This window comes from Pinus tabuliformis, chromosome 5_1 (genome assembly GCF_031772625.1).
Source record: "Pinus tabuliformis cultivar Carrire ecotype Pingquan chromosome 5_1, CPIR1, whole genome shotgun sequence".
NCBI classification, from domain to species: domain Eukaryota; kingdom Viridiplantae; phylum Streptophyta; class Pinopsida; order Pinales; family Pinaceae; genus Pinus; species Pinus tabuliformis.
The window spans coordinates 454,905,662-454,931,191 of NC_142305.1; the positions used below are offsets into that span (position 1 = coordinate 454,905,662).

Sequence of the window (25,530 nt, forward strand, 5' to 3'; positions counted from 1 at the left end):
ATCAATAGAAGAGCAACAACTCATGTTTTATGTGTGAATTATGTTTTGTTTTTTCTGCTTCCTGTGATGTAGTTGGAACATGGTATCAGAGTGTTGTTTGAAGCACTCTAGAAGAGCGCCATGTGACATTGGACACCATGCAGATGGTGAGAGTCGGCGCGAAGATGGAAATTGGAGGTGAAAATGGTGCTTGCGAGGCAACAATAGCGTCATTTGTGAAGGAAACACATTTCAAAGGCATCGGGAAGAGGTAGTGGGGGAGAGATTCGTTGCAGAAATAAAAAATCCCCCGAAGAAGATGAGACTCTGGCTCGACACTTTTGACATAGCTGAAGAGGCCGCTCACACCTATGATAATGCAACCAAAAATCTCAGTGACCCCAAGGCTAAAACTAATTTCGCTATCTACGACGATAGTGTCACCCTGTTCAGCAATGACGGCTCGCGCCATCCTTGCTCATCTATAAGAATGGCCAACGACTCATTGTTCCAGCAAGTTTAAAGTGAGTTGCAGCAGTTGGTAAGACATCAATTCAAGTCGATGGAGTTCATTATGATTCTCCTACATATGTATCTATAAATAATGGTTTTTAGTAATGAAATATTAAGCTCCTTTGAAGAGTCTTCAAGTCTTTGATATGGTATCAGAGCTGGAGTCAATTCCATATGAGAGAAAAACTTGCTTGTCCATGAACCCATTTGCTAGTAATGTGATTGGATCCACTTCTAAGGTTTTTGCGATAGTGGAGGATACAACCATGGGTGTTGTTCAGAGGCGGCTCATGTTTGAAGATTATTGCATTTTGGTGGCTCCTCATGGAAAGTGGGGAGAACATGAATTAGATTACCTTCTTTGGGATCTTGCATTGCATCACAATCTGAAAAAGGCTGCTAATATTAAGTACATAGGAATTTCATAACGAAAGCCAGAAAGGTGAAGATGAAACTGCACCAGCAAATGAACAAGCATGAACCCTTTAACAAGAAGACAAAAATGAAATGTTTTGTTGTAAGACTTGTTGAGACATAGACCAGTAGGAAATTTAAAGTTTAGATCATCATGATTAAGGGGAGGTGTTAGAACATTAATCACAACTGCGGCCAATGGCACCACTCACTGTTCCCATGTGAGCAAGTTTAAAGTGAGTCGTAGGAGCCAGTAAGATATCAATTCAAGTCAGTGGAGTTGATTATGATTCTCCTACATATGTATCTATAAATAATGATTTTTAGTAATGAAATATTAAGCTCCTCTAAAGAGTCTTCAAGTTTTTGATAGGAAGAGCGTCGATGAGAGCCCAAGGTTGTGTATGCCACTAGGGGTGGATCGATCCACCTAGAGGAGAAGAAAGTAGATGCAAGATAAGATCGTTGTTGGAGTCTTTCTTATTGGAGTCTTGGAGTCTTGTTGGAGTCTTTCCTATTGTTGTCTTGAACCTGTGCCCAACATGAAAAGTTTAGTGTGATCGCATGCCTGTGAGTGGCTACTAACAATAAGCATGTCGAGGATGTGTGGAGCTACTGTGAATGAGCCAATGGGCATGGGATTGAGTTGTGAAGAAGGAGATCTCGTTATTCAGAAGTGTCTATTGGTTGTCGGTAATGGATTGAAGTGTTTTTATACATACTTAAGAGGAACATGTCACTGGTTTTGAGTAGATGTTGAGTGCTGGGTGGAGAAGCATTGTAGATTAGCCATGTGAAGAGTGGAATTTCGTTTAATGGTCAAGAAGACTAAGGCTGAAGAGTTGTGATGAGCATTGTCACTATTGTTTCCACGTGACGTGGAGAGCCTGGTGTGTAGAGATTGAGCTGGCAAGAGATTGAGTATCTGTTATTCTATTTGGTGTTGAGCGCCATCACCGACAACGATTGCTAGTTGAAGACCTTGCAGCTAACGAGTGATTGAAGTAGTCGAAGTGCTTGTGTTGAGGCATAGTCGAAGTGCTTCAGAGGAGTGTGTGAAGCAAAATTCTTGTGGAGTTCTGTGTGGTCCAGTGTTTTTTGGAAGAGGGCATAAGGGTAAGCCTAGGAGAGTTTGAGTTCAGAGCCAAAGCTGTAATCTCGATGGTGTGCAGAGTTGTGGGCTTTGTGGTGTGAAGAGCCAGAGGATGGCTTGGTGGTTATGAAGGGAAAGTGGAGTCTATCCTGTTGTTGATGCTATTGAAGAGTGTTATTTAAGGCACATGTGTGGTGTAGATCCAATGTAGTGTTCGTAGATAGGGCTGTTTGCAACCAAGTTTCTACTGAAAAGGGTTGTGCTGACCATGATGCCTGTGTGGCGTAGGAGTTTCTAGTGGAGTGTTTTCACATAGAAGTGTCTGCAACTTAATGTCCGCTAAAGAGGGTTGTGCTGGTCGTGACGTCTATGTGGCATAGGAGTTTCAAGTGGAGTGTTTGTAACTGAGTCTCTGCTGAAGAGCATTGTGTTGACCGTGACACCTGTGTTGTGTAGGAGTTTCGAGTGGAGTGTTGGCAGAAAGGAGTGTCTGCAACCAAGTGTCTACTAAAGAGGTTTGTACCAATCGTGACACTTGTGTGGCATAGATCGCAGAAGTGGAGTGTTGGGAGATAGCAGTATCTGCAACACCATGTCAGCTGAAGAGAGTTGTGCTGTGTGAAACCAATAGTAAAAATGAAAGCCCCCTTATGAAGTTTTTTTTATGTACAGTTGTAAGTCTTAGCTGAGACTAAGACCAACATACACTTTAAAGTTTAAGTCATTGTGATTAAGGGAAGGTCTGTTAGAATATTAGTCCCAACGCTTGTTCCCATGACACCTAGTTGGCGACATTCTGCGGGGAATTAAGTGTCGGTAGGAGTTGGTGACAGTAGTTGAAATATAAATAAGAGTCGATAAATTCACTATTGTATCCTCGACTAAGATTATGTATAAATAAACAGATGTTGAATGTAATGGATAAGCTCTCCTAGAGAGCCTTCAAACTCACTTTGTGAGTTTCAACATTTTTTAAACCAATCTTACAATACTCTATTTAGTACAACAATTTACCTTAAACCACTTTGGATTTGCTTGTATAATTTTTCAAGATTTATTGATATCAATACTAATATAATTATAATAGAGAGACCTCTGCAATTTATGGCCTTTACGAAAATGTTTTTGCAACTTAGCTACCATTTCACTTTTGTACTAACAAATATTTATTCAAATTTTAATGTGCTAACAATGCGTATCCCGTTAAATCATACAATCTATTGAGATTTTCATAGTTTCTCACAGGATATGGAGCGGTGCATGCTCATATATTAAGTAATCTCATACATTTCAATATTAATGTATCCTCATAAAACCTTAAAATAGATGCTCTTTTCCTTTTATAAATATTTTAGTGAGTGATTCTATAGGAAATTGAGCATTTCAGCGTGCACTTATCTTTAGGATGTTATTCCCAAGCATCGATGCTCTGTCAAATATATTTTAGTGAGTTCTTTCATCTTACAAGGAAATTGGCCAAATCCACATGGACTTATCCTTAAGGTCTCCTTCCAAAGCATCGATGTTTTTTTCAATTTATAAAGCATCGATGCTTTTTTCAATTTATATATAATTGTTACTATCTATTTATATTGCCTAATTTAGGTTTTTTTATGTTTAAAAGTATTAGGTACACTTCATTACAAGGAGCATATAATTCCTTATGTAGTGAACAATGATGTGAAATACATGGAATTTGGAATGTCATGAATAATATTTATAAATTATGGTGAATACAAAAATATTTTAATATTATATATCAATAAAATATTTAGTATTTTTCTGGCACACTTCAGGATTATAATGTTTCCTTTGCTAGGTGTCGGGCTTTCACCTGTCGAAGGATTTTAGCCACCATCATCCAGTGCTCTGAGGCACATGTTTCTCCGTATTGTGGAGAGATGTGCTGGTATGGACCAGAGATGGTGGATATGTGGTGGCATGGACCAGATGTGGTGGTATGGACCAGATATGGTGGATACAAATAATTTCGCAGATAGTTTCTTTGCACGTATGTCTTATAATGTCACCTTTGTTGATTTCAAGGATATCATAGGTGTCCACGATGGGTTTTGTTGGGAATGATCTCTTTAGATCAGAGTACATGTGCAACAATATGGGTGTTGATTGGTATAGGATGGTGCTCATATATGGGTTTTATTTCTCCATCATCGATCCTATGCAGAGGAATTTTCTCCAAAAATAAAATATAGATCTGAAGGTTGAAGATTTTGGCTCTTAGGCTATTAAATCTATTTTTCCCCAACACCAAATTAACTTGTCTGCCTGTGATGTTCTTCAACCACATTCGGAAGGGGGGTTTCCTTTCAATTTTTTTGCAAAAAGATGAGATCGATCCTCATAGGGGAAAAGGCTTCAACGTTGGTCTTTGAGTTGAAGCAAAAGATCCAAAATAGAATGAGTGTCCCAATGGAATTTCAAAATCTGATTTATGCAGGTAGAAATTAGCAAGATGAATTTATGTTGCAAGACTAAAACATTGGACACAACTTCTTAATTATCATCAATTTATGGCTAAGGGGAGGTTTTGCTAAATCTAGTAACCCTAAGGGATGTATTTTGATGAAGGATGTAGTGAAGAAATAGGGGAGTCACAAAACAAAGTTGATCTAAACATCAACATCCCTTGTCCTTACCTTGTTGAATTAATGGAAATTATCTAAAGTAAGTGGCATTTTCATAGTCCTCCAAGAGAGAGCTATTATTTGTAGATCTAATGGTTTTGGTGTCAACTCCAAATAGATACATCAATGGGATTTCATTGATTGGACCAAAGACTGTGATATTTAGTTGTGTTCGAAGGGGATTTTTGTGGTACAATTTGATAAACAAGAAGACATGGATTTTCTTTTAGATGAGTGACCATGGTTTTGGTGAAGAGTGGCCCTCTTTGTAACCCCTTGGTTTACATCTTTTGATGCTACAAGAATGGTGGTTACAAATATGTCGGTGTGGGTGAGACTATGCAACCTCCCTTTCCCTTTTAGGAATCACCAAGTTTTATAAGACATTGGAAACACTTTGGGGATGTTTCTCAAGACGGATAAAGAAATGATGGCAAGAGACATTTTTACTTTTTCCAAGATATGAGTAGAAATAGACCTTAGTAAAGGTCTACCACATCACATTGCTTTGGTTCATAAATATTTTAAATGGCCCAATTATTGAATTATGAAAATATGGTTTTCAGGGGCAAATTTGTCTTCAGATAGGGAATTTACATAGTACATGCCCACACGTTAAAAAAATGACAAAGAAACGACCCCAAAAGTTAAAGGGGTGGCAGTTTTTGGATCTGCATCTTACAAATGATGAAGATGAAGAAATGGATGAGAATCATGAAACAATGAAAGAACAAAATCAACAATATACCCAAGCGGAGGAGGGTGAAAAGAAGAAAAATGATCTTGAAAGATAAGCTGAAAAAGGAATTGAGTTAGCAGCCATCCAAGGGACAAACAAATAGCTAGAGGAAACATTCAATAGTCAAGGTGTGGCTAAACAAAATGAACACATACATCAAAGAGTTCTCAGTCGGATAAAGAATTTCCCTCAAAATGTAAAGGAGAATAAAACACAACAATAATTGCCAACCTAAACTCTTGTGTTAGGGAAAAAGTGCAAAAGAGGAAAAGTTAAAAAGAGAAGCTCAATTTATCTAGGTAAATATTGGCCTCAGGGTTGTTTTATGTAGCCTATTTTTTTTTTTAATTTGGTCCTTTGGGATAGTGGTTTAATGCACTACATACATGTATTGAATGAAACTTTTCATTTAATAGAAAGTTGTGATTTTTTCTCTTAAAAAAAAAGTTAAAAAATAAAAAAAATAAAAAATATTTAGTTTAAATATCATATATGGTCATGATAATGATAATATTCAATTTCTTATTATAGAACTAAATTAACATTCTAGAAAATGATTACATTAAGAGGTAACTCATATAGTCACGTGGAAGGGAGATGTCTAGTTCCTTCTATGTGTTCACTATGGAATTAACCCATAACATTTGAAAAATATTTAATGTTTATCACAAATAAAATATTTCAATATTGATTATGATAATGGTTGTTTTATGCCCCTAGAGACATTGCAACGATCAAGTCACATCATGATCTCTAGTTGAGCAACACCAACGTGTTTGCTACCAATGACGCAACCACTCTGAGAATACTTCATCGAGACTACAACGTGCAATTTGACACTCCTATAGTTATGTATTTGTTAAGTTACTTCGCAGAAATTAAACTTAAACTAGACTAGGTATATCATTTTCCAATGTCACATGTAAATCTCCATAAGAAAATTATAACATCAAAAATATCATAAATATGTCATGAATACATAAAATTTTGCAACTCCAATATATGAGAGAATCCCATGACCTAACACTCCTCAAAAGATATCATACATTAAAATATAACAAATGTAACATCAAATTAAAGGTTTAGGTAACTACCTGACCCTATCGAAGTCAATACAACAAGCTAATGGTTATTTATTGGTCATGCCACCCACCTACTACATCTATGGCATACATAAGACTAGATCATATTGGTTAGTGGTAGCGTCGAACCATCCTAAAACACCAAGAATAGTTTTGTTGTACACCCCTCCAACCTGTTCCATAATTTGTGTGGACGATTGAAGCACATCCTTTATCCAAGGAGAATCCTTAAAACTCATCCCATGGCTTGTTTTAGGTCACATTGCTCTTGCACCTCATCCAAAGTGAATCTGAGTGCATTTTTTTTATTTTTTTAGTTGTTTCCTCCCTCCACATTATCACACAACCTATATATAGTTGTTGGATGGTGGATTCCAATGATTGTGCCCCTTTAGTGTACCTTGGGCTAACCTACTCCATTACCCCTCAATGCCCAATGTGTCTCACCACATGTGTTGTCATGGAATGTCACTGATGTATCAACTAATATCACCCAGGCATCAACTTGTCTCCTTTCCTAATATCTTTTGTATTATTTCATCTTCCCCAAATATAATATCGTCTCATTTGTGTTGGTCGAGTGCCCATCTGTCACATCCAAAATTGAACTCAAGCTAAACTTAGTACACATCACATGTCCCTTCATGTCGTTTCATTATCTGAACTTGTCTCATGGACTTGGTCAATCCACTCATGCTATGACCTACTTGTTTCAACTCAACTTGTCTCATCCACCATTATGTGCCGGAGTTGTCAAGATCATCGTGTTGCCATGGTTCACTTTTGCACCCACGATTCATCTCATGTTTGTACCATCCATGGAAACCCAAATTCGACCAAACATAAAGAAAACATCATGTTGCGTTGACGATGTTACCATGATGCCCATCATAGTTATGGATGACATGCATGCATGCATCACCTTGAGGGTCTAACACCCTCCCCCACTCAAAATAATTTCCATCCTTAGTAATGCTTCAATTCATAACTCTCAAATTCATAAGCCAAAGTGTCACTCCTCGAGATGTGTCTTTGCATCTCATCTGTTGAAATTACCCTTGCATGCCTCCATGTGTTGGATCCCCATGTGGCTCCCAAATAATCAAGTAGTTAACTTTATTACACCAAAATCCACAAGAACTCCCCTCGCTCGAACAAGTGCAACACCTCGAATCTCAAATCATCAAGGAACTCCTCAATCCTTTGTTCTACAAAAGATTCCCTCATGTCATAAATGACATGACTCACCATCCATATGAAAATAGCAATCGAAGATCCTCATGGCTTAATGTGATGGTGAGGTGCAATAGTCATTGTGACCACCACCTCCATCTATAATCTCCATTCGAACTACTAGAATTACCATTCCATACTTCTCTGTAAGGCACCTCAAAAAGACTGGATGAGAAGTGATCTCGCATTCCACTTCTTCAACAAGTCACTCCAAATTCAGATCATAAAGCCCAAATCTTCCTAAGTCCTTTGTTGTTGAACCAATATCCACCTTGGCTCATTTGTACTAAGGGACATCTCCATGGTCACATTCCTAAATAAAAGTTTCCATTCCCTTATCCTCGCTAGAATAATCAGGCATTAATACATCCTCCTAATCATGCTCAAATCTTGACTCAAATATCTCAATCTTGTTTGTCTAGACCATCATAACTAAAAGCCCCAGTATTGAAATAAGAATTCTGCAACTCCCAAAGCTAACAACTTATATTATCAATCCGAGGTTCATACAAACTTAGGAGGTGTCGAAACTATATGTGGAACATGCAATGTAGCCTTATTTTACTGATCTGATGTAATGAAATGAATGCCATGAAATCCAAGCCTAAACTAATTGAAGAAATGGAAAGGAAACCTAATTACTTTTAGACAGAGGAAATACTAGTTACTTTTGCAAAAAGAGAAGACTATTCTACTTTGCATGAATGTAAATTTTAATCCTATTTGCATAAATGTAAACATTAACCTATTTGTAGAGTGTGAATGGTACATGAAAAGGAAGCCCAGTCTATGCAATAGAAATATCGATGTTGAAAATGGAAACCATAGCTTAAGATGTATAAGAAAAATGAAATTATAAAATCATTCTTTAATCACTACATTAAAAATATATTTTTCAACATAGTTCATAAGGTACTTCATGAAGTAGTCATGAAAATCATCATTATGCTCCTCAAGTGATGAATTTGTCCACTAACCATAACTGTAGAGGTAAATTGAAATGGAGAAGAGGTGAGGGTTAAGAGATATTTCAGTGTTATTGAATAATGGTCCAAAGCCTAGAGGTCATTATTCAATCCTAAGGGAAAAAAACTAAACATTTGGAGTAGATCTGGTCATGTTTACGTGTGCTACAAGAGTGCTACAGGAGGAGTTACAAGAGGCCCTATTTTGCTACGGGAGGAGATAAATTTCTGAATGCCCAATTAAACATAATGAAAATGGGATGGGAATTAATATTTTATTAATTATGATGTTTTAGTACTCCATTCCAAGTGGAATCACTCCAAAATACCCCTATTAACACATGTTTAAAAATAGCATAAAATTACTACTCTAAAAACTGGAAATTCAAGAACTAGTGAGCTAGTTTACCTACCAAATGCCTAACCAATATAGTGAAAATTATATGAGGTAAATGTTTTTATGACCCAATACACATGGAATAAACTCAAATTAATCTCATTTACACGTTCTAAAAAATGTCATAAAATTACTACTATTTTGCTACAAGGGATTTCCAGAAATTCTAGATTTGTGAACTAGTAGACTAATCCAAGTAGCTCAATGAGGAATATGAATTTTCAGAGTTGTTCTAATGATGCATCATGCTTGTGAATCTATAAATAACATGAACAAAACTCACTTCAATCATTTAAGAAATGTAACCTAGTGGTAACCTAAAACAAAAGAGGTATGAATAACAAATGAAGAAATAATAGATGCAAGTGAAAAAGATATTCAAAGGAAATAAAGAAATTGTACAAGAGGGATATGAGGCTCTTGGGATGCCAAGGCCAATGAAACTTAGATTCCTATGGAGGAAACCAAACTTTAGAGGCTAAAAATGGAAAAAAACCTCATTATTTCAATCATTCCAAGTACATCCCTACTAGAAATGAGGGTAGAATTGCTAAATGACAAATTTTCTCCACATGAAGGCTAATAAATACATGCCCCTGGAGGCCAATTTGAATTGGTACTTATAAAAAATGATGAGGAAGCATACTCCTTAAAAGGAGGAATTTTTCCTGTTATAAATCCCTCAAGTAGTGGATTTGGTTCTCAACTTTAGAAATCTACATTGAATGATAGGGAGCACATTCCTAGATTTTCTCAATCACTAGAGCTCTAGAATTTGTGCAATAGTTTCATAATACCTTGTTAATTTATTATACAATATTGATCCTCCTGTAGTAGGGAGAAAGTCCCTATATTATCTAATTTGGAATTTACACCTTATTCTCTCGGTATTGTGCAAAAATAAATAATATTAGGCACATAATATGCAATTACCTCTAAACCTTCCTAACAACTTATTAAAGCTAAAAAAACGTTATTAAGTGTAGAAGGATATATTTAATATAGCCTTTATGTGCCTAGGAAATGCTATATGGGTTTTAATTTATGTCTAATTTGGAGGCCAATCATACCCCCTACTGAAACTATTGATCATCCTCTAAGAAACATATCCAACTTCTTGCCCTGTTGGTTTCATTTATGCCTCAGATGTCTTTTCATGAAATTCTATTCCATAGCTCAATGGAATATGATTTGGATGGATGCCTTCATTGTATGGCTTCCATGGATAGAATTTCCATAGTGGAAATTTGTACCTTTTTTTATTGTAGCTTCTCTTTTAGCCTTATGTTTTCTTCCTGTAGATTCTCCCTCATGATTGACTCTCTCAACCTTAAGTTGTTTAATTCCTTGCTCATTTCATTTTATTTTTCTTCCATGAGTCCCACATTTTCTATCTTTTTGGATTTTTCAATTTGCATCCATGTATGTGTTCTACCTCTTTCCTTCTCCAACTCAAAGAAGAGTGGTATAGAAATTTTCTTTGGTATAATCCTACCTCCCCCAAAAAATTTATATTAGGATTCTAGATTGGGTTGTGGATTAAGCTTCTGGACTTCTTCGATAATCTTTTCCTCTTATTTTGGTGTGGCTGCCTCTTCCTGTAGCATCTCTTATTTCTCTTGTAGAAACCCTTGTTTCTCTTGTAGCTCTTATGTTTCCTCTTGTAACATGGTAGTTTGTGTTTTAAGCCTCTTAAATGTGTCTGATTTAGTGGTGGGCCTCCCTATGGGCGGAATTTTCCCTCCTATAGCACTCTATGAGCTTCCTGTAGCAAACATATTCTTCTTGTAGTAATGATGTTCCTTCTTGTAGAACACAACCCAAATCTTGTAGAAACTAATATTTTCATTCCAAGAGGTGGTGGGTCCACCCTTTATTTTCAATTTTTATTGTTTTTTTCATTATTATTTTTTTTTCAAAATTTTTCTCTATTTTTCATTGCATGTAAAATAAACTCAAAGTGCTTTAAGTTGACTGACTTGGCCCTCACCTACCCCTTCACACTTCTTTTCATCCATAATGACTAAATGATTACATCCCACTTGCTCAAGTCCTCTTCCCTTATGTCTTGTCCTCTCCCCCATGTGTGGGTGTCTTGGTGGAAAAATGAAGTTAACTAATAGATAGGGTTGTGGCTTCTCTACTACTACGTTTTCTTATAAAAGAACATTTTCCTTCACATAATTACAACACTTTTTTGAGCTAAAATAAGTCTGTAGGATAGGTTTTGAGGATTTCATACCTGGGCCTTACCCTTGATGTATTTTTGCAAGTGATATTAAAGCTAACTTTCCTATTCTAAAGATTCTAGTGATGATCCTTTGAGGGTTTCATGTTGATTCTAAACAAAGGTAATAACTGATCTGTTGGCTTCTTAATGTTTCATTGTCTTATGCTCATTGCTCCATGCATTAGCTTGGCTTTGATTTTTTTTCTTGAAATGCGTTTGACTAATCGAAGTTGTCATTGTATGTCTTGTTGATGGTGGATCAAGTTGTTGTTGTTGGAGATGATCAGTGACTCTGTAATAGGCCTACAGAATCTTTGTTTCTACCCATGGTCAAGGAGATGATCCCTAAATGCTTCATGTTGGTCAATTTTTCATTCTGGTGCTTCCAAGTGCTTTTGATTGTGGTTATGGAGGCCTTGTGCAGACTGCTATATGTCCAGTTTCGTTTTTGTAGCAGACGCATAGGCCTCCCTATGATGAGAATAAACTTCCAAAAATGCATCTGAAAACTCTGATAATTCATGTTAAACTCATGGACATGGATTAGAAGCCTTGGTTGTGGTGAAAATTGTGGGAGAAGAGGTGAAAAATGGGTATTTTCTAATGAAAATAGATGATTACTTGGGTGGAATGTGGGTAAATGGTGTGGAATATGGGTGATGGTGGTGTGGTAGACTTATTTTATCATTTCCGTAAGGAAAACATAAGATCTGACCCCTCTCTCTATGCTGATCACACTCTTTTAGCAATTCTAGTCACTCTTGTAACATAATTATTTTATCCATATCTCTCAAACGCTGGATTAGATTGACCTGAAAATTGGTGATGATGTTTCCATCATCATTATGCATCTCCCCATAAAAAACCTCAGCCAACAGAGACATGAATTTCGAGAAAAAAAATGGTTGTAGGTGATAGAGGTCAATTTCTCGAAAAGCTTGCACTTAAATTTGCTGACATTTCTTAATCATGTTACAATCATCCATATCCATCTCCCCATGAAACAATTCATCCAGTGGATGCGCTATTTTAGATATATCATGAAAACAAATTATTCCCTACATATTTTGGCCTCGTGTAGTAAAACAAAACTTTCTTCTAACATTTTAGGATGGAGAGGAAAATAACTGGAAAAGGCTTGGGAATGATGGGTAGATGTTGGAAATGGATGAAGGTGATGGATTGACATGTCCTTAGTCCTTCTTGAGAAATTTTTGCAGAAGGTAAAAAAACCCAAGGCTGATTTTTTTTTACTTTTTACTCGCCTCATTACTTATTCCTTTATTTTTCTCCTTTTGTGCCACTAAACATTTCTTTTCCTTCTGAAGGTGGAGGAGTACCTGCATGAAAACACATATATGCAACTAGAAAAACAGATATTTTTTTATTTCATCTTTTTCCCATTTTTTTCTTTCTTTTCTTTGTTTTTTTTCTTTAGGCCTACTAGCTATCTCAATGAGATTTTCAACTAGTAGGTCTACCTAGGCGACTCAAAGGAGGTTTTCACCTAGGATCTTTTTTTTCTTTCCAGCCCACTAAACATCTCAAGGAGGTTTTCAATCAGTGAGCAGATCTCAAGCACCTCAAAGGAGGTTTTCACTTGAGATTTTATATTTCCTATTTTTCTCTCTTTTTGCCATTCTTTTATATTTATTTTTGCTATCATACTCTACTTCATAAAAAAAAATAAAAAAAAAAAAAAAAAAAAACTCTTTCAAGTATATGAATAATTCCAATGGATCCATGTGCACATCGATATGACAGATCAAATTGTGTGTAGGCATGAAAGATATGCTTTTACATGTACTTCAATATGAGAGATAAAATGCTTTGACTAAGATGAGATCATGAATTATTGAAAAAGAGTGTGTTGTTGCAACTTAATGATTGTCTGGAACCATATTTGAATATCGCTGAGATGCCCCTGGTCCACTTTCACATTTGGATGTCTTTCTGTGTCCTATTCTAGAAGGAGGATCTGATGGTAAACATGAGAGAACTTTCTAAATCTTTGATTCTGATGTATGCTCTTCATCTAGTGCAACCCATGATTCTTTTGTCTCCTCATTTGAATCTTCTTCTTCTAGATGTTTTTCTTCAAAGACATCAGGAAAATCTCTTTTTTGCAATACAATTCCTGAGTTAAGATGAATACCATTTAGATCAAGAGGAGTTGTTTGGAAGTATTATACCTCAACATTGTAAGTGGGTTGAGTTACTTCATTGTTTTGGATTGGAAATGGTGGTACAGGTAGTTGAGTGGGAGTGTATCATTGAGACGAATGTCGTTGGGGTTGTGGTTGTAGTGGAAGTCGATGGTAGGGATAGCATGGAGTTGGATATTGAGGATATTGACAAAAATATTGAGGATATTGTGGATTTCTCCCATAATGTTTTTTCCATCCATGTTGAAAAGATTGGCTTTGGGGTTGAAATGGCTAAAGTAGGCAAGGAAAGGGTGTTCTCCAATTACTTTGAGATAGATGTGCATAAACTTGAAAGTTTGAATTAGGTTCTTGTATCATATAAGGTTGACTAGGCTACTGTGGTCTTCTAGGAGCTACATAACATAGTTTTTTTGGTGTTTGACTTGCTCCATTGTTCTCTTGGTAAAATTCCTTCAACCTTGGTAATCATCGGTAATATTTAAAAACATGTGATTCTTCATGGACAACACAAATATAAACGTCTTCATTTTTCTCATTTTTCATTCTTAACATTTCTACTTGTTCACTTAGATTGCTAAGAATTTTTGTTTTAAAGTTATCAAAATAATTTCCATGTTGAAATTGACTTACCGATTGTGATGTTGATTACTTACTCTTGCCCTTCCTCTTGATATGCATTTGTATATTTCACAAATTTCTTCAAATGATAATTGGTATACAACACCTCTACTCATGATATTAATGAGATAAATCCACTGATCCCTAATTGTTCTAAGTAAGAAGGTTTTTAGTGTTTCAAATCCTAAATGATGTATTTTTTCCCTCTTAACGTTATACATTATTCTCTCTATTAGATCCTCAAGGCTCTCATCTTCTTTTTGAGTCATTCTAAAGATCTCTTCTTTAAGATCATGATATTTATATTTTTCTAGAAATATCTTTTGCATGTCATTCCATATTCTTATTGAATTAGTCCCTAAACTCATGAACCATTTAAGTGCTATATCCTTCAATCTTGATAGAAAAAATCTCAATTTTTGAGTGTTCAGTAAGTAATTGTAAGATCTACAAAGGATTTAAAATTCAAAGAGAGAGGTTTATGGATCCTCTGACCTCATACCATGGAATTTGGGAAGGAAAGATGGAGGGATGTCCTTCATATGAACACTGCTATTAGTATCTTGAATAGGAAATCCAAGAGGATATTCTTCATTCTCATCATCTGCATCCATTTCGACTAACTTCTGTGTCCCCTCTTCTTATACCTACAGAAGTGGATGGTGATGTGGCTCTTACTGCACCGCATGATCAAGTGGGTGGTGTGGTAATGAAGAAATTTGTTTTTTTATTTTATTTTTTGAATTAAAACACTAATGCAGTAAAATTTTCTGTTTTTGAAATGAAATATGCCTAATGCATTTTTTGTGTGTTTCTACAAAAAGTAAAAGAAATGAATCTACTAGGGAAGAAAATAATATATACTTTGAAACCTCCCTGACAATGACGCCAAAAAGTGATAAGCCCCAGTATTGCAACAAGATTGCTGCAAATTCCAAGGCTACTAACTTAAATTATCAACCTATGGTTCATAAAAACTTGAAAGATGTCGACACTATATGTGAAACATGCAATGTGTCCTTTCGTTGATTTGATGCCTTAAAGGGAATGCCATGAAATCCAATCCTAAACTAATTGTAGAAATGGAAAGGAAACCTAAATACTTTTACGAAGAGAAAATCCTAGTTATTTTCTCAAATAATAAAGACTATTATAATTTTCATGCATTCAAATGTTAATCCTATTTGTAGAAATGTAAAAATTAACCTATTTTCAGAGTGTGAATGGTACCTCAAAAGGAAGTCTGGTCTATGAAATAGAAATAACGATGTTGGAAATGGAAACCATAGCTTAAGATGTATGAAACAAAATGAAATCATGAAATCATTCTTCAATCACTGCATTCAAAATATATTTTGTCAACAAAGTTCTTAAGGTACTAAATGGAGTAATGATGAAAAGCATCATTATGCTCTTCAATTCATGATTCTGTCCACTAACCATAATTTCAGAGGTGAATTGCAATGGAGAAGAGGCTAGGCTTAAGAGGTATTTTGGCCTTACTGAATTATGGTTCAAAGCCTAGAGGTAATTATTCAAGCCTAAGGGAAAAAAACCAATTTTTTGGAGTAGATCTTTTCAAGTTTAAATCTACTACATGAGTGCTAGAGGAGTTGCTACAAGAGGCCCTGTTTTGCTACAAGATGAGATAACTTGTTGAATTCCCAAGTAAATAAATTTCAAATCGGATGGGATTTTTTTATTATTATTAATTTGGATGTATTAGGACTCCATTCCAAGTGGAATGACTCCAAAATACCCTTGTTAACATGTGCTAAAAAATAGAAAAACATTACTACTCTAAAAATTGCAAATTGAAGAACTAGTGAGCAAGTTAACCTACCAAATGCCTAACCTAATCAAGTTCAAATTGTATGGGGTAATTTTTTTTATTAACTTGAAGTTTTTTACGACCCCATAAAAGTATAATGAAATGAAATGAATCTAATTAAGATGTTCTAAAAAATAATAGAAAATTACTACTATTTTACTACAAGGGATTTCCAGAAATTCTAGATTTGTCAACTAGTAGACCAATCCAAGTAACTCAATGATGAATATGAATGTTCAAAAGTTGTTATAAGGATGCATCATGCTTGTGAATTTTCAAATAAGCTGCAAAAAAACTCACTTCAATAAATTAACCAATTCAACATACAACAAGTGAGGCATGAATAGTAAATGCAGAAATAAGAAATGCAAGTGAAAAAGTCATTCAAAGAAAATACAGAAATTGTACAAGAGGGATCCGAGGATCCTAGGATGGCCAAGCCCAAGGAAATATGATTTTTAAGGAGGAAACTGAACTTTAGAGGCTAAAAATGGCACAAAACTTCATTATTTGAATCAATCCAAGTACATCCCTACTAGAAATGAAATTGGAGGTTCTAAATAAGAAGTATCCTCCAAAACAAGACTAACACATGCCCCTAGAGGCCAATTCGAATTGGTATTTATAAAAAATTATGTGGAAGAATTCTCCTTGAAAGGAGGAAAGTTTCCCCTCCAAATCTCTCAAATAGTGGATCTGGTTTTCAACATTACAAATTTGCATTAAATGATAAGGAGCACATTCCTAGATTTTCTCAATCACTGGAGTGCCATAATTTGTGCAATAAATTCGTAATACTTTGTACATGTATTATCCAATCTCGATCCTCTTGTAGTAGGGATAAATTCCTTATATTAGCTCATTCAAAGTTTACTCCATATTTTTTCAATATTCTGCAAAAATAAATAAAATTGGGCACATAATATGAAATTACCTCTAAACTTTCCTAAGAACATATTAAAGCTAAAAAAACATTATTAAGTGTAGAAGGAGAGATTTAACATAGCCTTTACGTGCATAGAAAAATTTAGATGAGCATTAATTTATGTCTAATTTGGAGGCCCATCAATAATTTTCATATGTTTTAAAATAATAAAATGCTTCTCATCCATCTATGCATGTGCATCTTGATTTAATAGCTAATATATTGAATTAATCATCCAAATAAATGTCATCATGGAAGTCAAGACAAGCAGGGGGAAAGCCCCGCCCAACAACAAAAGAGTGAACTCGACAACCCCTCAAGCATCAACAGTTATGAAGATTCGAATACCGCACAAAATAAATCTCGATTTAAGAGCAAAGCAGATCTCCTAGACCAAACTTCTTCTCCGATTATCTTCAAAAGGACGAACACAATAGATCACACAATAGATCGCGAAGTTAAGACACTAATGTCCCAAGAACCAGAAGAGATGAAGGGGATACAAGATAAAGAAAGTTGAAAAACCGTAGAGAAAAAAAGGAAAGCTACAACACCAATCTCGCCAAGAAAGAGGAGGAACTAGAGAATTAAAAACTAAGAAAAGTATAGGTTTGATAGACCAATTTGGTTTCAGTGGAAGTTAACCACCACCATCATTATCATCATCATCATCAATATATATATATTCGAACTAATTTTTTAATTTATAGTTTTTGTTGTTTTTTTGTTATATATATATATATATATATATATATAAACTAATGGATTTTAATAACTATTAATTTTTTCTATGGTATCAATTAACTATATATAAATTTATAACAAATATTAACCTCAAAATGTTAATGTAGTTTTTTTTTTTAAATAATTAAAAATTCCATTATAAAAAATTGCAAAAAAAGAGAGGAAAAAACAGATATTTGGAAATCGTTCATAAAAATAAACATCGTATAATGAAAAACAAGAAAAGGGATTTGATAAGTTGAACCATTGTTAAATAATCAGCATTAGAAAAATTGATTGTAAAAAATGTGCCCAAAAAAAATAATGATTTTCAAAATTTACGTTTATGTTTTAACGAATTAAATTATGATAAAAATGATTTAATTTTAGAAAGATGGAACGGTCTTTAATTCACATATATAAGATGAATGGGCTTTCATCTACTTCTGCTATATATCAATGTCCCACCACTACTTTGACTTTAAATTAAACCCTCACTAACCCTTATCCTATAATATGTTAAAACTCTAGACTTTCGACCATTAAATCTAGATCCTCAAACTTTTAACCGACTTTCGACCATCTATCCCTTTATACTCTTAACATTAGGTAAACTGCTTTTTCGGATTGACTCCCAACTCATGATTTCATTAAAAGCAATAATCCTTTCGTACAACGGAATGGACGAACAAATATTTGGAACGTTGAACATGTGATTATCATCGCAAATCTGACTTTATATAGCCTTACTCAGCATTAACATGTGATTATCATCGCAAACCTCACTTTACTTAACCTTACACACCATTATTCAACGTTACACGTGATACTTGCAGCCCATTCTTATGGTGCAACTGAATACATTTGGAAAATAAAATATAAGTGAACGCATTAGTTGGCAAGTCGGAGGTTTAACCAACCTTGTTAGTCCTCTAGAGTCTAAGGCCGTCAGGTTTGAACTTTCGGCGTAATATTCAAAAAAAAAAAAGAAGAGAGCCTCACTGTGCTTACGTTAAAACAGCCCAAACCACTATTCGGTCCGTTGACATGATCTGTGCATGAATCGAACTGTTGGTCGTTTACCAGCAAGTCGTTCAGAGGTATTTATGTCCTAATAAGACTGGCAATAGCATATGTGCAAGTTACCTAAGAGAGGTTTTCTCCCCCTGATGTGATGCTCTTTAAAGTATATGTAATCAACATTTTCATGCCATATTGACAGGAAGTGCAAGGACAAAACATACACAGAGACTTGATGTAAAATTGGAATGGAGCAAACTGCTTTTCTCATTATTTAAAATAAGTTAAATAAAATTATATACTAGACAAAAAAGCAAACAACAATAAAAAGCAAACAACAATAAATGACTGGACAAGTTCTAACTAAATTCAACTAAATTCAAGAGAATGAAAATCAACTATTACACCTAAGATATAATGAAATAAGCATCTCAATAGATATATTTCAATAAATATGTTCGTTGTCTTCAATTATACTCACACTAATCCATCCTCTGTGTAATATTAGATCGCCGGTTTCATGATTCTGTAATTTAAAGTTTTCTAAATTTCTAAATTTTGCACGGTTTAGAAGGAAAATTATTAACAACATGAAAAAATATTCACATCAGAACCATTAACTTTATTTTTGGTCTTGTGATTATTTATCATATAATCTAATGCGTCAAGGATATATGACCTCATACCTCTCTGATCTGTGAATGGTTTAGTATGTCTTGAATTTTCTGAATGGTTTTGATTATGGCTTTGCTATACTAGTTACTGTTTCCTGGGCGGACGGTTTTAACATAAGGTGTTTATAAATTCGAAGAGCTTCTAAACATGCAATCAGAGACTGGAAAGAAACGTGTGGTTCTCTCTATATCGCTACCTATCCCACCCCTCTTCAAGTGTCCTATATCGTTGGTTCTAATGACGGACCCGGTGAGCCTATGCACTGGAATTACCTACGAGAGAGCTTATATTGAAAAGTTGTTAGCCGAAGGAAGCAATGGATGTCAAACAGCTAAGTATGTTCTTCAGAGCAAAAAGCTCATCCCCAGTTACACTCTTCGCAGGACTGATACAAGAATGGTGCGTTGCCAACAGTTCCAATGGGCTCCTCAGAATATGTTAGAAATAATCACGACGATCCTAGTACATTCTGGATTGTCGGTAGGAAAGTTAGTAGTCTGCCGGAGTCGGTAATTGTCGGTGAGAAATAAATGTCAGTCGATGGACTCTCTATTGAATTTGCGGTTCATTCAGGTATAAATTACAACATTTGGAATGATGGATTGCTCGCCAACGACAAAGAAATGAACTAAAAAGCTACTCAGGATCCTTTTTCCCATCTACTAGAATAGTCTTGAGCTATAATTGTTCTTATAAAACTTTTTTTTGTTAGAATATTAATTTACGTCTGTTACCATGACGGTTCGTTGGCAAGAGTTTACTAGAAATTAAGAGTCTGCAGAAATTGTTGAAATATAAATTACAGTCGGAAGATTCAGTATAAATAAATAGATGTTAAATGTAATCAATAAGCTCTCTTGGAAAATCTTCAAACTCACTTTCTAAGTTTCGACATGGTATCAGAGCCCTGTGAAGATTGGGTATTGTGAATGCCTCGTGGTGAGCGATAGCCTAGGAAAAGGCGTGGAGGAGTCACCTTGAGAAGCAGGAAGCAAAGGTTGCCTTAAGATCCATTCGTGGGTTTCATCGCTGTCTAGAGTGGAAGATTGCAGCTCCGTCGAGTTGTCGTTGAGTGTGGAGACTGCCGCCGTCGAGAGTGAATCTGTGCAGCCGTTAACCTTTGTGAAGCCCTCCTGGAGCTTGAAGCCGACGTTGAAGGGTGCGGATATGTTGGAAAGTGGTTGTGTTAGAAAGTGTATCCCAGCGTTGCTAAGCAACCATGAAGGAGTCCATTAACGTGTGATGCGATTGTCCGTTCCGTAAAGGCTATCGTGGTCATGTTGTTTTTGTGTTTTTGAGTGACGAGAAAGTTGTAACAGTCGAGTTTTCAACAGAGAGAGTTTTAATGTTACACGCCGCAGGAAGGGCGAGAGCGTTTGTTTGGTTAATAGGAAACCCTAGCCGATTTTGAGTGCGCAGGAACTGGCAAAGGCAGGTCGCTGCATTGTTGACAATGACGGCGACGAAGGCGTTCGGGGTGGCATTGTCGTTGCTTCCCATGATGTAGTTGGCGCATGGTATTGGAGTGTTGTTTGAAGCGCTGTAGAAGAGCGCCATGACCGTGGACACCATTCAGATGGCGAGTGTAATGCCCCCAGGCTTGCGGTAGTTTTTCAACCGCTTTTGGCGAGGTGCGGCATCACCGAACACTTTCTTTTCACCAATACTAATGTTCATGGACTACACCTAATTCACTTTCTCTTACTTAGTTTGTGTTTCGCAAGCAAGTATTATTAATCATAACCTTTATACTAATGAACACCCATACTCATTCATTATCATCAGCAATTATAAAAAAGAACAACAATTGCACAGTATAAAGGGAGGGGCAATTCCCTGAACAATGAGTCTGCCCAACAATATATAGTTGGAAATAATTAATTCCTACTTGTCTATGGTTGTAATTTTCTATTTGAGGAGTTTGTTCCTACATAATAGGAATAAGCTAGAATATAGTTTCTCTTAGTTTAGTGTGTGATTGAGAGAATATCTCAACCACACTACTGTACGTCTAACATAGCATTCCTATCTTGAGACTATTCATTGTATAAATATGTGTGTAATTTTCTCATTCAAATTAATAGAACATATTATTGAGTGTCTGTAATTTTATCTTGGTATCAGAGCTTCAGAGTCTTGTGGGCCTGGCCCTTCTGGGCTTGGCCCCTCCTGGGTTGAGGCAAATAAAAGATATATTTTGTTTTAGCTTCTGTTTGTTTGTCCATCTATATCTAAATATCTGGAGAGAAATCTGTAAGGCTGTGGCAGCGAAGACGCGCAGAGGGACTTGTCGCTCGTCGCTACAGGTCGAGGCCTGGACTGCCCAGTAGATCCGCAGCAGAGGTCGAGCGGTCGGATTGACTGCGCAACCCGCGGTGTGTCTGCCAGTGGGAGAGTGAAGGATGCACTATTTTTGGCCAATCGGATTGTTGGCTAAGACTAAAAGGCGCTCAAGCAGTTCCTGAAGCGACTAAATCGAGCTCAATTGCCATGCGTTTTAAGCGGGCACAGCTTCGGCCATGACCTTAGGGAATCGGTCGAGGAGCTGCGCAGTTCGAGCTCCTCTGGGGTTGCTGTGCGCGAGGACAGAAGCCTAGTTTCTGGCGTAAATATATCTGATTTTGGCGAGATTTCGTTTAATCCGGGTTTCATGTTTGCTATTTTTTGGAATTTGTGGTTTAAATTCAGGACCGGATGCAGCATCAAGCTTTCAAGGCAAAACAAGGTTGTTTTTTTGCTGGCTCTCACACTGTCTTCATGCAGTCTTTTTCTAGGCGACTTGATTCAACCCGCCTAGGAGAATCGATCCCTCACTGGTCCTGCGTCACACGCCAGGCCATTTCTCGACTGTTTTACTTTTTTTTATTTCTAGAAAACTATGGAGTGAGGAAGCTGGAGGCCCTGTTTGGAGTGTTTATTTCATTAATGGCAATTTCATTTGCATGGATGTTTGGTGAAACAAAGCCCAGTGGAAAGGAATTGCTGCTAGCAGGCTGTCAGTGTTGTTGGATGTGTTATTATGCCCCATTCGAAGTGGTCGGTATGGCAGAGCCGCAGATGGTTGTGACCGTGATCAGTCTGCAAGTCCTATGTATCGTAGGCGTCCAGTGAGGGACAGTCGTAGGTTGTTCAGAAAGATGGACCAGAGTTTCTTCTCGGAATCGAATCGGAGGAGTTTGTTAGTTATGGTGCCCTCGCCAGAGACAGGGTGACGTGCGCGAAGTGCGGGGTTCCTTATTACAATTGTGGACGTGGTTCGCAGGCCAATCCTTATACTCGCGGCTATACCCGGATTACACGCTGCGCCAGAGATACTGGCTGAACTATGCTTCTAATTCTCTACCAGGATTCGAGCTTGGTCATCTTACAATAATAATATTTCCTCTGTTCTTGCTGGCCACAACCCAGTCCATGTTTTATTCGCGTGTGATGTTTTATTTTGTAATCAGTGGAAGCATGGAGAAGATTGTTGGGTCCAGAACACTACAGGATTGAGCCTTATTGAGCCTAGCTAACTCAATGCAGGCAAAGTTATTTTGTTAGAATTCGCGACTCTAACAAATGACAGGTTAAGCATGGAGTTCCAAGATGTTATTTGACAAAGATGCCCAAGATGTGAACTTGGGATAAAGGAGCAGCAACAACGTTTATGGTGGACAGCAAAATAGATGTTTGTTTGGGTTAGTGTGGTTTGTGGAATAGACTCCCTAGCATGTTATTGTAATAGTCATTATATGTACCCAGAAACTCCAAAATGTGGAATCAGATGTAATATTTTTAAAGGCATCTGAAAGTTCATGGTGATCTTAAAACCACTTTGTAATGGTTTATGGTCAGCCTGAAACCATTTTATCACTTGAAAGTGAGGGTTGGTGGTGAGCCAGAAACCATCTATATGGTCTTTGTGACTGAAGTGCCTTTGTGGCCAGCTTGCCTTTGTGCCTGAATCGCCTATGTGGCTTGAGGTGCCTTTGTGGCTGGAATCGTGGATGTCAATGCGTTGTTTGACAAGCTGAGCAAATATTTTGCCTTTGTGGCTATGTGTACATGAGAGCTTTGTGCTCAATTGAGCAGGTGGACTGCAGAACACCTGGCTCAGACTCAGATGATTTTTTCTGAGTAGAAGGGGATTGGCGCGTTTTTCGCGTTGACAGCAGCGCCAGGAAGGCCAACTGGCGCGTCTGTTAGGCCATTAATCATGCCAATGGGCGCGGGTTTTTCATTAAGGATCGCGCCAATTCAACTTCAAGGGGATCCGCGGGATCGGAGAAGTTGTCGATCTATCCGAGGGCGGCAGATTGTGTTTTTGGAGGTTTTGTACATGCAATTCGCCTGATGGTGGTGGATTTGACTATCATGACAAGTAGTCATTAAGGGGGGGAGTTGGAAATAATTAATTCCTACTTGTCTATGGTTGTAATTTTCTATTTGAGGAGTTTGTTCCTACATAATAGGAATAAGCTAGAATATAGTTTCTCCTAGTTTAGTGTGTGGTTGAGAGAAACTCTCAACCACACTACTGTACGCCCAAGATAGCATTCCTATCTTGAGACTATTGATTGTATAAATATGTGTGTAATTTCCTCATTCAAATTAATAGAACGTATTATTGAGTGTCTGTAACTTTATCTTATATATTAATCAATCTTTCTTCAATAATACAAGCTTCACAAGTACCCTTGGCAAAATCCAAGTCTATACTTCGCCAATTTTACAATAGAGGCAAAACAGCCTTTTACAACCTTTGTGCATACCTTGCACGGTGGGAGGGTGCTCACCCGAGACACCAAGACCCCCTCCTCAAGCCTTACACAAATCTGCACTTTCACCAAGTCACGGGCACACCTTGCCCACCCTTCGTTTCATCCCAAGTGCGACCTTAACCTGTGCACAAGACAACCTTAAGAGCATGAGGAATGTGCTTTTCCTCTCGTCCTTAGTGTGCACTTTTCCTGCACCCTTGAGTGAAGAGACGTGATCAAATGCCTTATGCCAAATGAGCTCTCAACACTTTAACATATATATGCATGGTAGTGGGGTGTGGTGGCTCTTGGGCCGACCACATAACCACGTTTAAACACCCCTTCCATAGCGCTTTGGAGTATGTCAGCCAGCCCCCAACATCCCCACGCTACATAGGTTATAAACTCCCCAACGTGCCATCGCATTTTTCCAAGTGTCGTAACATCGCTGAACTTTCGTCGCATAAAGTTTGCCCGAACGTCACATTGTCATGTAGGCCAGCTCGTCCGTGCCCGCTCCCTGCCGGTGTGTAGCCTAGCTCGCGCACCCGCTCGTGCGCCTGCCCGCGCGCACGCACGCCTACCCGCGTGCAGCTCAACTCACGCGCCTGCCCGCGCGCCCGCCTACGCGCCCGTGCCCGCGCTCATTCGATCATCGTGCGGCCCGGCTCGCCCGCGCCCAACTGCGCCCGCTCGCCCAACCGTGCCCAGCATAAACGAAGGCCTTACAGCGATAGTCAGGGTAAAGATGGAAATTGGAGGCGATGGCAGTGGTTGCGAGGCAACAACAGCATCAGCTGTGAAGGAAACACATTTCAGAGGCGTCAGGAAGAGGCCATGGGGGAGAGTTTCACTGCGGAAATCAGAAATCCCTCGAAGAGGCCACTTGCACCTATGATAATGTTGCCAGATATCTCTGTCACCCCAAGGCTAAAACTAATTTCGCTATCCACGAAGATAGCATCACCCTATTCAGCTATAGCGGCGCCCACGCCGTCCCTCCTCAGCCACAAGAATGACCGTCGAGGCCGACCTTCTGTTCCAAGTAAGAACCCTGTGAGATTTCCAACTTTTCTGTTGTTGCTGCTCTTCCTTCCATTCCAGGAAATGATCAAACTTCGAGTCCTGCTATGGAGAAATGGGCGGCCTCCACGAAAAAGACAAAAGCTTTTGTTCGGGATTAATATTCTAGATTCATCTGATAATCTACAACATGAGGATGACGCAATGATCTATAGATTTTTGAGGAAGTAGCCACCTTTCTTGCTGGATCTTAATTTTCTCTCGGATTCTAATGATGTTGATTAACAAATTGTAATCTCACAACACAGGCTAGGGCATGAACATTGTTGTCCTTGGTAAAGCCGTTCACACATGTGAGGTGTGAGCAGATACTTGGGTTGTGATTTGTGAAGCGGTGTTAAAAGTCTTGGCGTGTTGTGAGTCGAGAATTGTCAAAGCACCTAGGAAGAGCTTTGAGGAGAGCCTACGTGTCACCACCTACACTAATGGTACTCTTCCAAGCGCATTATAGGAGG

At 37.4% G+C, this 25,530-nt stretch overlaps 1 pseudogene; it reads left to right on the forward strand.

Moving 5' to 3' along the window:
* Positions 1-128: 128 nt before the first annotated feature.
* LOC149165453 (uncharacterized) lies at positions 129-25,300 on the forward strand (annotated as a pseudogene).
* Positions 25,301-25,530: the final 230 nt, after the last annotated feature.